At 50.9% G+C, this 13,979-nt stretch overlaps 1 long non-coding RNA gene across 2 annotated transcripts; it reads right to left on the reverse strand.

Annotated features, from left to right (window-relative positions):
• Positions 1 to 11,681: 11,681 nt before the first annotated feature.
• LOC124969503 (uncharacterized) lies at positions 11,682 to 13,286 on the reverse strand. Of its 2 annotated transcripts, none has more exons than XR_007105974.1 (3): positions 13,200 to 13,286; positions 12,194 to 12,283; positions 11,682 to 11,824 (listed from the first exon to the last, which is right to left on the reverse strand). It is a non-coding gene; the product is annotated as an uncharacterized LOC124969503 (long non-coding RNA). The 2 variants fall into 2 exon arrangements; XR_007105975.1 differs by lacking the exon at positions 13,200 to 13,286 and adding an exon at positions 12,991 to 13,123.
• Positions 13,287 to 13,979: the final 693 nt, after the last annotated feature.

Genomic DNA, 13,979 nt, shown 5'->3' on the forward strand with positions numbered 1-13,979 from the left:
CCTGAATTCAGTCTCTCTTGACCAGAAGGGAGCAAATAGAAAATGTTGGGGGTGGCCAACTAAGCTACTGGATCTAGTACTGGGTGGATGGGATTGTATATAGGTACAGCTTCTAGGAGCCTCAGTTTGCCCTCTGAATAGGAGGGACAATAACAGGGCCTCCTTCAAAGGGACACTGATAAAGAAATGAGGTCATATATGTCAAACCTAGCACCATCTCTGGCACGAGAAAAACACTATATGAGCCAGGTGCGTTGGCGCACACCTACAGACCCAGCAACCGGGGAGGCGGAGGCAGGAGCATTGCTGGAGCCCAGGAGCTTGGGACCATCCCAGGCAACCCAGTAAGACTTCATCTCCATCCCCTAAAAAAAAAAAAAAATACCCACTAAATGTTTATGCATTCTTCCAACAAATATTGAACACCTACTGTGAATCAGGCATTGCTCTGAACATTGGGTACATCAGAGAACAGATTTCTTCCTCCTTGGTGCTCATGTGCAGGGGCTAGTCAGGGGATAGACCCTATATTGAACAAGATAGTTGGCATTTTAAAAGCACATTTTATGGAAGAGTGAGCTTAACCAAGGGTAATTGTTGTGCCTCTCAGGGGATATCTGGCAATGTCTGGAGACATTTTTAGTTGTTAGAATTTGGGGTGTGTGTGTGTGTGTGTGTGTGTGTGATTGACATTTATGTGTTGCTGCTCAAAACCCTACAAGGCACAGGACAGCCTCTGTCCCACAGCCAAGGATGATCCTGCTTCAACTGACCATCATGACAAGAGTAAGAACCCTAAAAACACAGACGAAAAAGTCACAAGTGCTACAAAAAATAAAAGAACAAAAAGTCAAGAAGGATGAAGGGCTTGGAGGCTGGGGCAGTGAAGGAGGTGACCAGGAGACCCGACTGGGAAGCTAAGTTTACTCACAGGGTTAAGTCAACCACACGTTTACTAGATTCCAGCCCTCTTGGAGATATGTAGATGCACCCTCACTTCTTTTTTTTAAAAATATTTTTAGCTGTAAATGGACATAATATCTTTATTTTTTTATGTAGTGCTGAGAATCGAACACCTGTGCCTCATGCATGCAAGGCAAGTGCTCTACCACTGAGCCACAACCCCAGCCCGCACCCTCACTGCCTGAACTTCTTAACAGGCTGTAGAAATAATTAACATTATCCACACTTTATTTAAAAAAATTAATTTGGGGGTTCAGGCATGGTTCAGTGGTGGAGGGCTTGCCTAGCACACACGAAACCCTGGTTCCATCTCCAGTGTCCCCCATTTTTAAATTTGATGCTTATTTTCCTGTTTCTTTCCAGACAGGAATGAGAAAAACACTCCTGATCAGATGAAGTGAAGAGATAGGAGGGTGTCTTTTTAAAGCAGATGACAAAGGACCAAAGAGGGTGGGGAGGGAGCACAGTTCTAACACATGGTCTCAGGAACGATGTTCAGACCGGGGTCCAGATGGGGTAAACACAGGTCCCCATTTCATTACTGCAGGGACAAGGGTCAGACACCTGGAGATGGGCAAGGAAGTGTTCAACAGAATCTGGGGAAGGACATGTAGAACCAAGTCCACGTGGGATTTTCCAGAAATACAGCATTGGATTTTCTGCCTCTGGGCTAAGGGTAGATGGTGTGTGTGTGCACGAACCACGTCTGTGCACACTGCAGTCCACGTTCCAGTCAGAGGGCATCTCCAGGGCACAGAGCTCGACAGCACAGGTCGGCAATGCTTAGCCACAGCAGGACCCGGCAAAGCCATTTTCCAAGAACATGAGCAGGCCCTGCTCCTCTTCCTAGAAGTCTTCTTGATGTGAGATGTAAGACTCCTTTTGCCTCCATCATCAGAAAAGGAACCCTGTCAACAGGTGCTAACAGCTGACTTAGCAGCAAGACATGACTGTGTGACAGAACTTTCTGGAAAGGCACACCCTGAGTGGCGCTTAGAGGAAATTAAAAAAAAAAAAAAAAAAAAAAAAAGATTGCACAATTTCTGTCCATGGCAACCACCAGAGTGTGTTCTTGGGAAAGGATCTGGATGGAACTGTTTCATCAGCCATTATGGAGGAGAACAAATTAATTCATGGGGGGGTCAGAAGACGTTTTCTGAAAGGGATCCCATCGGCATGGTGCCTTCAAGGGCAGGTACAGGGTCAGGGAAGAAGGGAGCGGGGTGGGAAGGCGGGTCTCTGGTTTGTGCCTAGAGTTGAGGTTGCCTTGAGGAGCCGGGTGGGGCTATCCAGCTTCTCCAGAAAACCCAAAGCTGCCAGTCCCCCACCCCATGCCCAGAACTCACCGCAGGGGCAGTGAAAGGGGAAGGGAGGCCCAGGAATGAGGCCAGCCACAGACCAGTAACCTCTGCTCCTGCCCCAAGACAGGGAAGGGAAACCCTTCTCTGGGTGTCATGGTGGGTGGGAAACCCGTGACCAGGGAATTTTAAGACAATGGGACCAACACAGGAAGCACAGGGAATCATGAGACCGCTGACCACACGTGAATGTGCCCGAAGGATCCTCTGGGAGGAGGTGATCCCTGGAGGAGTCGGCCATTCTGGCGAAGGTGGGGCGGGGAAGGTTCCCCGTGTGACATCAGCACTGCACAGATTGGGAGAGCGGAGGAACAGGACTCTTGGGGAAGCCAAGATGAGTCTAGGGGCAGGGTTTTGAGTTTGGGGAGCAGCTGATGTTGGGTCTGACAAAGAACCAAGTAGCAAAGACAAAGGGTTTGGAGTAGAGGAGGAAGAAGGTGAAGGCCACGGGATTCAGCCTAAGCCAGGACCACTCGGTTTCCATTCTCTTCAGAGACAGGAGGCTCATTGTGAGCCAGGAGCCCAGCTCGATGCAAAGGGCACTTTAGGCTTTGGTTATTGCTTTTTTTTTTTTTTTTTGAAAACTTTATTTCTTTATTTTTTTCATGTGATGCTGAGGATGGAACCCAGTGCCTCACACGTGCCAGGCAAGTGCTCTGCCACTGAGCCACAACCCCAGCCCTGCTCATGGCTCTTAATATGGACTTTGATTACTAATAAGCATGCAAAGAGCTCTGCAGAAAACAATGTGCCTGCCTTCCACTCCGCAGGACATTGTCGTGCATTTCAGATCCTTTTAAAAGTAAATATAACAAAGAGAGGGCGAGTCTTCTGGGACTCCCAGTACCTCTCTGGTCTTGTCCCCATTTCCTTCCCTAAGGCAACTTCCCTCCCAAACTTGGTGTTTATCACATTAAAGAACACTTTAACTGTGTGTGTGCCCTTGGACGGTGTGTTGGATTGCTTTGCCCATTTGGAAGCTAAGTAAACATGTTCCCACGTGCTCTGTATCCTTCCGGATTTTGTTTTTGTCTCTTCCACATTATGAGATATATCGACAAGGTTCATTTTTCATTAAAAAGAAGATAAACACAAGAAAATGAAATGCTAAGCAAACACAGGAGAAAATTTCCTTAGTTTGATAAGAAGCCATTTCTAGAGACCTACAGAAATGTTTTACTTACTGATAACATATGAGAACCATCTTCAGTAAAAACAAGAACAAAATAAAGATGCCCACTGTGTTGGGGGTTGGTTTGTGTCCCCCAGAAAAGATAAGTTAAAGCCCTAATCCAGGGTACCTGTGAATGGGACCTTACTTGGAAATGGGGTCTTCGCAAAAGTAATTAAGTAAGGTGAGGTTATGGCAAGCTCTGATCCAAGAAGCCCACGTCCTTGAACAAAGAGAAGAGAGACAGGTAAGACGATGTGTTGGGACAGGAGGGGGAACCCAGGGCTCGCCATCTGCCACCAGAAGCTGGAAAGAGGCAAGAAGGGTCCCCTCCATGTTTCTGAGGGAACTCGGTCCTGTAGACACCTCAGTTACAGACTTCTGTGTCCAGAACTCTTAGGCGACACACTGCTGTTGTGTTAAGCCAGTGTGCCGGCTTTGACAGGGTGGCCCGAGCAGACTGATCTTGATGTGATAGGGGCATTTTGCACCTGCAGAACATCGCCACGCTGTCGCACACCGGGTAACCACATTACCATCCACGACGAGCCACACAGGAGACCACAGTTGCAGAAGACTGTATCACTTGGTGACATCGCAGACATCTTAGTTTGTACAAGTAACTCTCTCATGTTTGTACGGTGACAAAATAAACCTGAAGATGCTTTTCTCTGAACATAGCCCTGTTATTGAGCACTGTGTGACTCTAAATGTGAGAACCTCATTTGGTAAAATCAAGAAGAAAATAAAGATGCTTCTCTTGCTTTCTGCCAATGCAGTCAGAAAAGAAACATTGGAAAGCAAGAAGCAAAGTTGACAGTACTTCAAAGCTGCTATCATTTATCTAGAAAGTTCTAAGGATTTAACCTGCAGACTAATTAAAGGTTGTGGCAAGATTAACCTTTAAAAAGACAACTTTCTCAGATAGAATGAAACAGACAGTATTACCCTACGTATATGTATGATTACATGAATGGTGTGAATCTACATTGTGTACAACCATAGAAATGAAAAGTTGTACCCCATTTGTGTACAATGCATCAAAATGCAGTCTGTCAAAATAAAAAAAAAAGATTTTAATTAAAAAAAAAAAGACAACTTTCTCATGTTCTAGCAATCAGCATCTGCAAATGAAAGAGAAACCAGATCCCCTTCACTAAATAGAAACAACTCTGCAACGCTGAAGAAAAATCATGTCAAGAATTTGGGGTCGGGGTGCAGCTCAGGGGTGCAGCATTCTCCTAGCACGTACAAGGCCCTGGGGTTCCACCCCCAGCACTGCAAAAAAGAAAAGAAGGAAATACACAAATAAATCCGTTCCCATGGTTGTGAAACCATGACCACCAACTATTCCCAGAATTTTTCGATTTCTCTAGGCATCTTATATAAATGAAATTCCAAGCAGTGTTTTTGAGTCTTTTCAAACTTTGTGTGTGTGTGTGTGTGTGTGTGTGTGTGTGTGTGTGGTGGGAGTGAAACCCCACACCTCTGTGTGCTAGGCAAGCGCTCTACCACCGAGCTGCACCCCCAACCTCTTCCAGTAGCTTATTTTGATATAGATTTGCAGAAGGGTTAGTTGTGAAGAGAGTGGTGAGTTCTGCATGCTCTTTACCCAGCTTTCTCTAACGCCAGCCTCATGTATTACCCTTGTACATTTGTCAGGTTGAAGGGATTAACCTTGGCACACGACTGTTGGTTAAACCGCAGACCTCAGTTGGATTTCCCCAGTTTTCCCTCAGGCGTCCTTCTCTGCTACGTCATCTCCCAGCATGCCACACTGCATGTGGTCAGCGGGTGAGTTTGCCAGGGATGCTGTGACGAAGTGCCCCAGACGATGTGGCTTAAGCCAGAGAGGCTTATTCTCTCAGTTCTGGGGGCCCAAAGCCCGAAACCGACATGAGCAGATGCTATAATTTGGATCCAGAATGTCCCCCACGGGTTAAAGGCTTGGTCTCCAGCTCGGTGCTCCTGGAGGTGGTGGAAACTTCAAGAGGTGGGACCCAGCGAGAGGTCTTCAGGTCATTGCGTGGATGTTCTTGAAAGGGATGTGGGACCTCACTCCTTCCTTTCTTTTCCGTGTCCCTGCTTTGAGGTGAGCAATCTTGCCATGGGCTGCCACCTGCCACCAGGATGTGCTGCCTCACCACAGGCCCTAAGGTGGGGGGCAGGCAATGGATCACCGACTGAAACCTCCCAAACTGTGAGCCCAAACAAACCTTTCCTCTTTGGAAGTGGATTTCTCCCAGTTATTTGTTACAGCAACAGGAAGCAGGCTAGCACAGCAGGGGTGGTTCCTTCTGGGCGTGGTGAGGGAAGCGTTGCTTGCTTGTGTCTCTCCTTGGCTTGTAGATGCCCCCTTCTCCCTGTATCCACACAGGGCCATCCTCCTGGGGCCATGAATCTCCTTCCTCATGTTGAATCGGGACCCACTCTAATGCCTTAGTAAAGACCCCATTTCCAAGTATGGTCACATTCTGAGGTACTAGGGGTTAGGACTTCAATGTATGTTTTGTTTGTTTGTTTGTTTGTTTGTTTCTCAGTGCTGGGGGTTAAACCCAGGGACGCTCTACCACTGAGCGACATTCCCAGCCCTATTTTAATTTTGAGGCAGTCTGGCTAAGTTCCCCAGGTTGGTCTCAAACTTATGATCCTGTTGCCTCAGCCTCCCAAGTTGCTGGGATTACAGGGGTGTGCCACCGTGCCCGCAACATGGGCATTTGGTGGGGGCACGGTTCAGCCCTTAAGAGTCATCGTGTCCTCTTGGTCCCCTCCAGGTTGTGGCAGGTTCCCTCCTCTATGGTTTAGGCTTAGTTTGAGTGTGACCCCTGAAGGTTCCTGTGTGGGAAGCTGGGTCCCTTCTGTGGTAGCATGAGAGGTGGTGGAACTTCTAAGAGGTGGGGCCTAGCGGAAGGTGATTAGGTTGTAGGGACATCGTCCAAGGAAAGGACTCATGCCAATCTCATGGAGTGAGTTAGTTCTCTTGAAGTGGTTGTTATAAAAGGAGGAAGCCTGGCCCAGCTGCCCTCCCTGGTTCCCTATCTCTCATGCGACCTCCTTTTCTGCTTTCTCCACCATGCTGTCTGCCATGTTGAATCACAGCCAAGAGGGCCTGGACCAGAAGTTGAATAAATGGGGCTGCGTGGCCTTGAACTTTCAGCCCCTCAGGCTGTGAGCTAAACAGACTGCCTTTCTTCATAAAATTCCCAACCTCTGGTATTTTATTATAGGAACAGAAAATGGACTGTTGCACCTGTCTTCTCCTGTCTTTCACGAAGTTGACAGTTTTGAAAAGTATCAACCAGGCATTGTATTGAATGGTCCTTGATTTGAGTTTTCATGATTAGACTGGGGTTATAGGTTTAGGGGGGAAAGTACCATAGATGGATCATGCTTTCCTTTCACACAATATCAGCAGGTCCAGTAGGGGAATACATGATGTCCTCATGATCGTGACTTATCACTTGTGATCTTAGTTAAGGTGGTAAATGCCAGGTTTCTCCATTATAGAGTCTCTATTTCCCCTTCCATACTGTACAATGCATCTTCAGAGGTACTGATGTCCCAAGGGAGAAAAGCTGGTTCTTTAGAGGATATATAGAAGGATACATATAGATAGCTATCCATACCTATCCCTATATCTATATATCAGATATCACGGTGCCTTGGGGACCCCCAAAACTCAGTCTTCTCCAACAAAACCTTATTCTTTAATATTTTATTTGGAGCAAAAATTAGGGAAAATGTCTCTAAAAGCCATTCAGTGCTGCTCTCGCCCTTGGGAGTGAATTACCATGTCCAGCTGCCCTCAGGGGGAAGAGAACTGACTTCCAAGGAGTAGATGTGTGAACATGTATTGAAACCACAGTGGTTATTAATAAGCACTGGGGGAAGGAGGTCACTGAGGGTGTGCAGATGTGCTGTTTCTAGTCACATTCTACCTCATCAATGAGAACAACTGTCTTGGGATCTTCCTGCAGCAATTATGGATGAGGTGTCCTAATGGTCATTCCCTATTTCCTTTATTCTTTATTTCATTTATTAATTGAGATCATTCTATGAGAAAGAACAGATTTTCAAAACTGGACTTTAGTATTTAGATTCACAGCAAAAGTTTAGTTTTACAGCAAAATTCAGCAGAAGGTAGGGGTGGATTTCCCATACACTCCCCGTCCCCACAAAAGCACAGCCTCCTCCATGGTCAGAGCCCCCACAGGGGTGGATTTGTTGCAGCTGATGGGGCTACATGCACATGTCCTTGTCACCCCAAGTGAGTTTGCGCTCCCTTGTGCTGTATGTTCTGTAGGTTTGGATAGACAGGCAGTTCTGTATCACAGAGAAGGTTCAGTGTCCCCCAAATTCCCTGTGCTCCATTTAGTCACACAGAGATTTTCAAAATTCTATAGAAATAAGGCAGATAGAATATGAAACCAACATGGCAAGTGGATTATTTGGAATACCATGAAGAATAGGGAGAAGACCTTTTGAGGTCAGAAAATGGGAGGGAGGACATTTCGTTTTCACTGGAGAGATGGAAGTGTTTTGGTTCCGTGGGCTCAGATGGCTGACTCCAAAGGTTAATTAAACCTAAAAAGTTATAGTCACTTAAAGATGCATCATCTAAAAGAGAAATTGCACGAGAAAAGAAAAAAATGTTTTAATAGAGAAGAAGCACATCTGACCAATATCAAGACATGCTGTAAACTTGGTTCAGGTTTCCCCAGAAGTGGAGTCTGAGACAAGTTGGATAACTGTAGTTTGGCTGGGAGGTGATTCCAAGAGACATCTGTAGAGGAGGGGGAAGAGGAGAGGGACAGGTAGGGGAAGGAAGGAGGGGAGCCAGTCAGGGAATATTGACAGATGCATGCCTGATGCAGGCAACCGGGACTTGGCTCCATGAGCACCTCTGGGGTGTACAGAGCGTGTCTCTGAGTCATCCTCGCTGTGGGAGGTCGATTTAAGTGAGCTGGAATTCAGCGGGCGAGTTGTTTATGAAGGAGCATCCTTGTGGTCAGTCCCAGTAGGAGGAAGGGGAAGTCTACGGAATTATTTTTACACGAAGCAGTTTTCCACTTCTCACAATAGCTGCCTGGCGCTGGATTACACAAGTGAGAGTCTCAGTTCCACAAGATCAGCCCAACCTCAGATGCCTGCTGCAGGTGCCGAGGGCAGCCCCGCGTCAGCCAGGACAGCCAGGAGTTAGGACAAGGGAAAGAGGGGGTGCAGAAAGTGGGGCGGGGCTCCAGCGCTCTCTCCTAGTGCGCACCTCGGCTCCACCACCACGTGCTTACTAGCCCGGGGCTCACTGAGCCTCGCGGAGACCAGACTTTCCATACAGTTCAACCTCCAGCCCCTACTCCATGGAGATTGGTGGGTGGGGCTGGAAGTTCCAACCCTCTGAAGTCCTCAGGTTTTTCTGGTGACCACTCCCATGCTGAGGTGTCCAAGTCCCACCGTCGATCACCTCGTTAGTGTGAATAACGTAGGCACAGGGGCTCGCTATGAGTAAAAATGCTACTCCTGTCACTCAGGAATTCAGGCAAAGACCAAGTAGATATTTTTATTATGGGAGTAGAAAGAGGGACAGTCCAGCAGAGGCCATCTGACGGCAGCCACAGAGGACCCCACGCGGAGTTCTGCAACCTGAACGGTCCTTCAGAGGTGCCCCACGTGGACCCACGTGAACAGACCTTCATCAGTCTGCACCATCTGAGCTGCTCCAGGAAGCAACCCGACCTTGAAGAAGCAGCTCCCTGTGGAAGAGTCCAGACAGGAAGGGGCTGACCGGAACTCCCAGCACTGGGCCAACACGTCCCTCCTTGAAGACAGCGGGGAAGGACACCTCAGGGTCCACCAGGCCATCACCAAGGGAGGCAGGGGCTGGGTATTCATGCGCTGCCGCCTGACAGTCCTTGACTGACTGGGGGAACGAGTTCCCCCCAGCTTCCAGCCTCCGGGAAGAGCTGCAGCAACCAGGATGAGACCTCAAGCAAGCGGGTGCAGGGGAGGGTCATGGACGTTGGGCAGATGGAAGGAAGGCATGCAGGGATGGGAGAGGCCCAGGGGACATGGTGGCAGCTATACATGGCTGTGCAAACCCTCTGGTCTCAGCAAGGAAGTTGGAGCAGACAAATGGAACGCACCCAACCCACACCTGTGTGAATGTGCCCCACACCTGGGCACTGTATTAAACTGCAAAGGTGAGACAACCACAGCCTCAAAGCCAGGGGCATCTGGAGGCACAGGAGGAAGGACCCATGTCACCCCATGTGGGCCCAGCCCTACAGGGACTGAGGAATTCCACAGAGAAGAGTCCCAGAGCTCTTATTAAAACCTCAATGCCCACAGGCAGGGCAAAGGACCTGGCATACAGTTCTGAGACCCAGCAGGGATGTTCAGGAGGCAGGGGCCACGTGGAAGAGCCAGCTGTCACTCATGGGAGCAGGAAGCAGCAGAGCCTTTGCACACCCAGAATTTCTCGTAATCTCGTTTGGAGTCCTTCCGGCCGCTGCCTCTGACTTCTGCACAGTCCTGCCTCCGCAGTTGTTGGGTTGCCCTGGGATCCAGTGTTTTGTGAAGCTGCCAAGCCGTCCACGTGCTGAGCCTGCACCCAGCCCCTCTCCATGAGCCGTTTCTGCTCTAGGATGTGGGATGCTCTAGCATCTGCCCTGCATGCCTGTGGCAGATAAGCTGTGCTCTGCACACCCAGCGGCATGCCTGAGTCACTCCACCTTGGACACTGTCCCTCCTCGTCCCCCATGAGAGGAGTCCTCCTGACAAGGATGTGACTTTCACACACCCCCACCCCCTCGCCTGTGGGCTCTGGCACCCTGGGCCACTCTACACCTCCCCAGGGCCACATAGCAGGCATCTAGGGACAGCACTCACAGCCCAGAGCCCATTGACATGACCCAAGCTAGCCACTCTTAAGCCAGCTTACTCTGCCTGACTTAGTCCTTCCAGGTACCCCACAGTAAAGGCTGTTGCCCGCAGCGCCCCCGAGTCCTGCCTGCTCCTGCCCTCCCCCAGGTGGCTCCATGGACTGAAGTTGGCTCCTTCTTTTGAGATCTGTGACTGTCAAGCTGTCCTTTCAACGGAATTGTCTCCTGTGCCACTGGTCTTGCTGTCCCTCAGATTTCCTAGTAACACTCTCCATTTTTCATCACCCACCCAGCTCCTCCTGCAGCTCTGGGGCTGGAATTTCACCTGGTGGCCATCAGTCTGCACAGGAGGGTGAAGACCTGCTTCCTCCACCAAGTGAGTGTCCCCATCTCTTAGGCCCAGGAGCCAGGGAGTGGGAACCCCAGGTGCCACTCAAGCTAGAGCTCCAGGATATCACCCTGCTGGCTAGGCAGTGCCCTTCTCCCAGGACCCACTTGAGCGACAGAGGAGAGACTTCCACCCAGTGCCAGGCGCCTTCCTTATTCAGGTCTGAGAGCCCCATCCAGGGGGAGCCTTTAATGTGGGACGTCTGCTGCAGGAGGCTCTGGAGGGGAGCACGAGGGGAGGAAAGGAGGCGTCCGAGGGAGCTCTGGTACTCGTTTCCCAGCGAGCGTCTCCCCAGTCTCTTGGTAGGAAGTTCTACTTGCAGTCTGGCCTCCAGCCTTCTAGCCTGTGAAGCCATGAGCCCCCTCACACAGGAGATCTGGGTCCCCCACATCTGTGTGCTACGGGCGGATGTGTTTTGACTGCTCCTGGAGTGTGCACGGCCGGCTCACCTCACCCCCACCTGCTACTGCTGTCAACCTGTCCTGCATGTCTGGAGCACGTTAGGTGAAAGTCTAGAGTCAGCCTCTCCCTGCTCATGATGGCCGGTCACGCACATCACCTCTTTTCAACTCTGCATTGAGTGACGGCCCATTGGTAGCTTGAAAACTGTCACGATGGGACACTTACATGCGGGAAGTTGGCAGGTGTGACGCACAGGACCTCACTTCCGCCAGAGGGCAGGTCGTCACCCTGGCCAGCGCTCCACTGGGGGCACTCACATCCTTGGTGCTCCTCAAAGCCTTCACCTTGGCTCAGACCTTATGCGTCCCTGAGAGCTGCTGGGGTCCCCCATCCATGCCCTTCTCCTCCCTTCCTGTGGAGGAAGCAGCCCCTGGTCCAGAGAACCCTCTCTGACCAACCGGGTGGCCAGAGGCCAGATGCCTGCCCCAGACCTGGATGGTCCCTCCACATACCTGCTCCTCGGTACTTTCGATGACGACTAGTTGGGCCCCCTCTTCCTGGCAAGCGGTGACAGAGTCGTGCCAGTTCCTCAGGGACTTGGAGAAGAAGTAACAGTTTCCTTGGAAGAACGTCCAGTCCCAGGGGCAGGGGCGGCACAGGCGGCCTGTTGGGGGAGAAGGTCGGGCTGGACCCATGGTGGGGGGCCATGTTCCCGTGTCTGTCCAACCTTCAAACCCTCGTGTGCAGGGCCCTCACATGACCCTGCACCCGGGTGACTGCCCCTCCCCACTCCCTGAGTCCCTCCCACCCAGGAGCACCCAGAAGTCCTGGTTCTGTCTCCAGCCTGGGGGAAGTAGGGGCTTCAGAACTCAGGAGATTGGCCTGTGAGCACTGAGTCCACTGCCACTGTTAGACTGTGTTCCCATTTCACAGATGAAGAAACTGAGGCTCAGAGAGGGCTGGTGACTCAAGCAAGGTGTTGCCACACGGAGACCCTCTCAGGCTCTGTGTGGGGCAGTGTCTGGCCACTCACCGACTCCCGCCTTCAGCTGCGTCAGCTCCTGGTACACCTTCTGCTTGGACAGCTCCTACTCCTGTTCCTGGGAGCCAGGTGCCTTGGAGACTGTGTCAAGAGAACATAAGCTGCAATTGTTGAACACCTACTGTTTGCATTGCCTGCACTGGGCCCCTGGGGACATCATTTCTGAGAGCCAAGGTCTTCTTTAGTCCTGATTGAAGGGAAAAAAAAAAAGCAACGGCAGAGAAGGCTGAAGCACAGAGGCGAGTAGGGCTGGGCACCCTCCCCCTCCCTGTCCCTGCGTGGAAGGGGCAGGGGTCCCCAGGGAAGTTGCTGAAGGACCCCAGCCCAGCTTCGACCCATGTCCATCCCGGACCTGGCTGCCCCAGTCTAGGGCCCAGATAAGGGATCCCCACCCTCAGGCTGCCCTGATCTTGGACATGGGTGGCCACCAGGGTCTCAGCTAAAAGCATGAGGCAGAGCAGCTGCAGTGCCCGGGGGGTGTGGCCGTGTCCCAGACACCCTAGGGAGAGAAGGACAGGGAGGCGTCCCAGCACCCAGGGCCCCGTCTCGGCCTGACCCGGGGGCACCTGGGCACAGGACTCCAGAGGATCAGCCTCCACCTGCCGGAATGCAGGAGCAGACATCAGCCTGTGCGCCTGGCTCAAGTTGGTCGGAATCCCGAGGCTTTTGCAGAGAACCTGGTGCCCCTGGCCATCAGCTCTTCTCTGAAGGGCAGAGCCTGGGCAGGCGCAGACCCCGGCTCTCCATCACACTCCCTCCCGGCTCCCAGAGACCCAGCCCAGCCTCACCCGGGGGCCCAGCTGCTGCGCCCTGGCTTGCTTGAAGCCACTCAGGGTCCTTGCTGTCCTTCAGTGCCCAGGACTGCTGGGACCACAACCTTTATTCCCACCCATGCAACTCACTCCCTGAATCCACTTCCTATTTCAGGAAGAGAAACAGGGAACTGGGTAGGGGCGCAGGAAGAGGGTAGAGGAAGGGGACGGAGTTTGTGACACACCATGGCAGTGGCCTCATGTTCCAGGATCTCAGGGAGCGGTTCCTCCACAGCAGAAGAGCTGGCCCTCTCGGGCCTCTCGTGGTCAAGCCGTGGACGTTTGACACAAAACCAGTATCTTGTAAAGCTACATTCCATCCCTTCTCCACCCACGGCAGTGCAAGCTAGTGACACCTCATCCGCCCTGAGACACACCCCCTCCGGCCCCAGGCTTTGCTGCCTTGGTTTGCAGATGTCCTCGCTTAGCGAGCTTTCTGCTGACCTGGGACCTGGACTGAATCGGCACTGCTTCTGTGTTTTAATGCCTGCTCACACCGGGCTCTTTTCTAACTGCCTCGTGTACTCACTTGTTCAATCTCTCCAGCCTGTGACAGATACCTGACCTTTTCTCAGTGGTCACTTGAAGCATGTCTCTGGCCCAAGGTCACATAGCTGGTAAGTAGCAAAACTGGAAATTGAAATCACAGAGTCCGTCTTCACAATGCACATTGTGAGCCAAAGGGAATCACATAGTTTCAAGGAGGAATCAAAAGCATTCCTAGCAGTTTTATTCACAGTAGTGGGAATTTGGAAAAACCCAAGTGGTTACCAGTAGGTGAATGAATAAAAAATACTGATCTTTGATAGAGTGGAATGCTATGCACCAATGAAAAAAGTCAATTGCTGATGCATAAATCTCCCAGAATAGTGGAACACATACAGTACAATTCCATTCAGTGTTTTTCCATTTTGAGTACAGGTAGAACTGGTCTTGAAAGGGACACTAAATGGGGGTTAGCTGTA

The sequence above is a fragment of the Sciurus carolinensis genome, chromosome 17, assembly GCF_902686445.1.
Source record: "Sciurus carolinensis chromosome 17, mSciCar1.2, whole genome shotgun sequence".
Classification (NCBI taxonomy): Eukaryota; Metazoa; Chordata; class Mammalia; order Rodentia; family Sciuridae; genus Sciurus; species Sciurus carolinensis.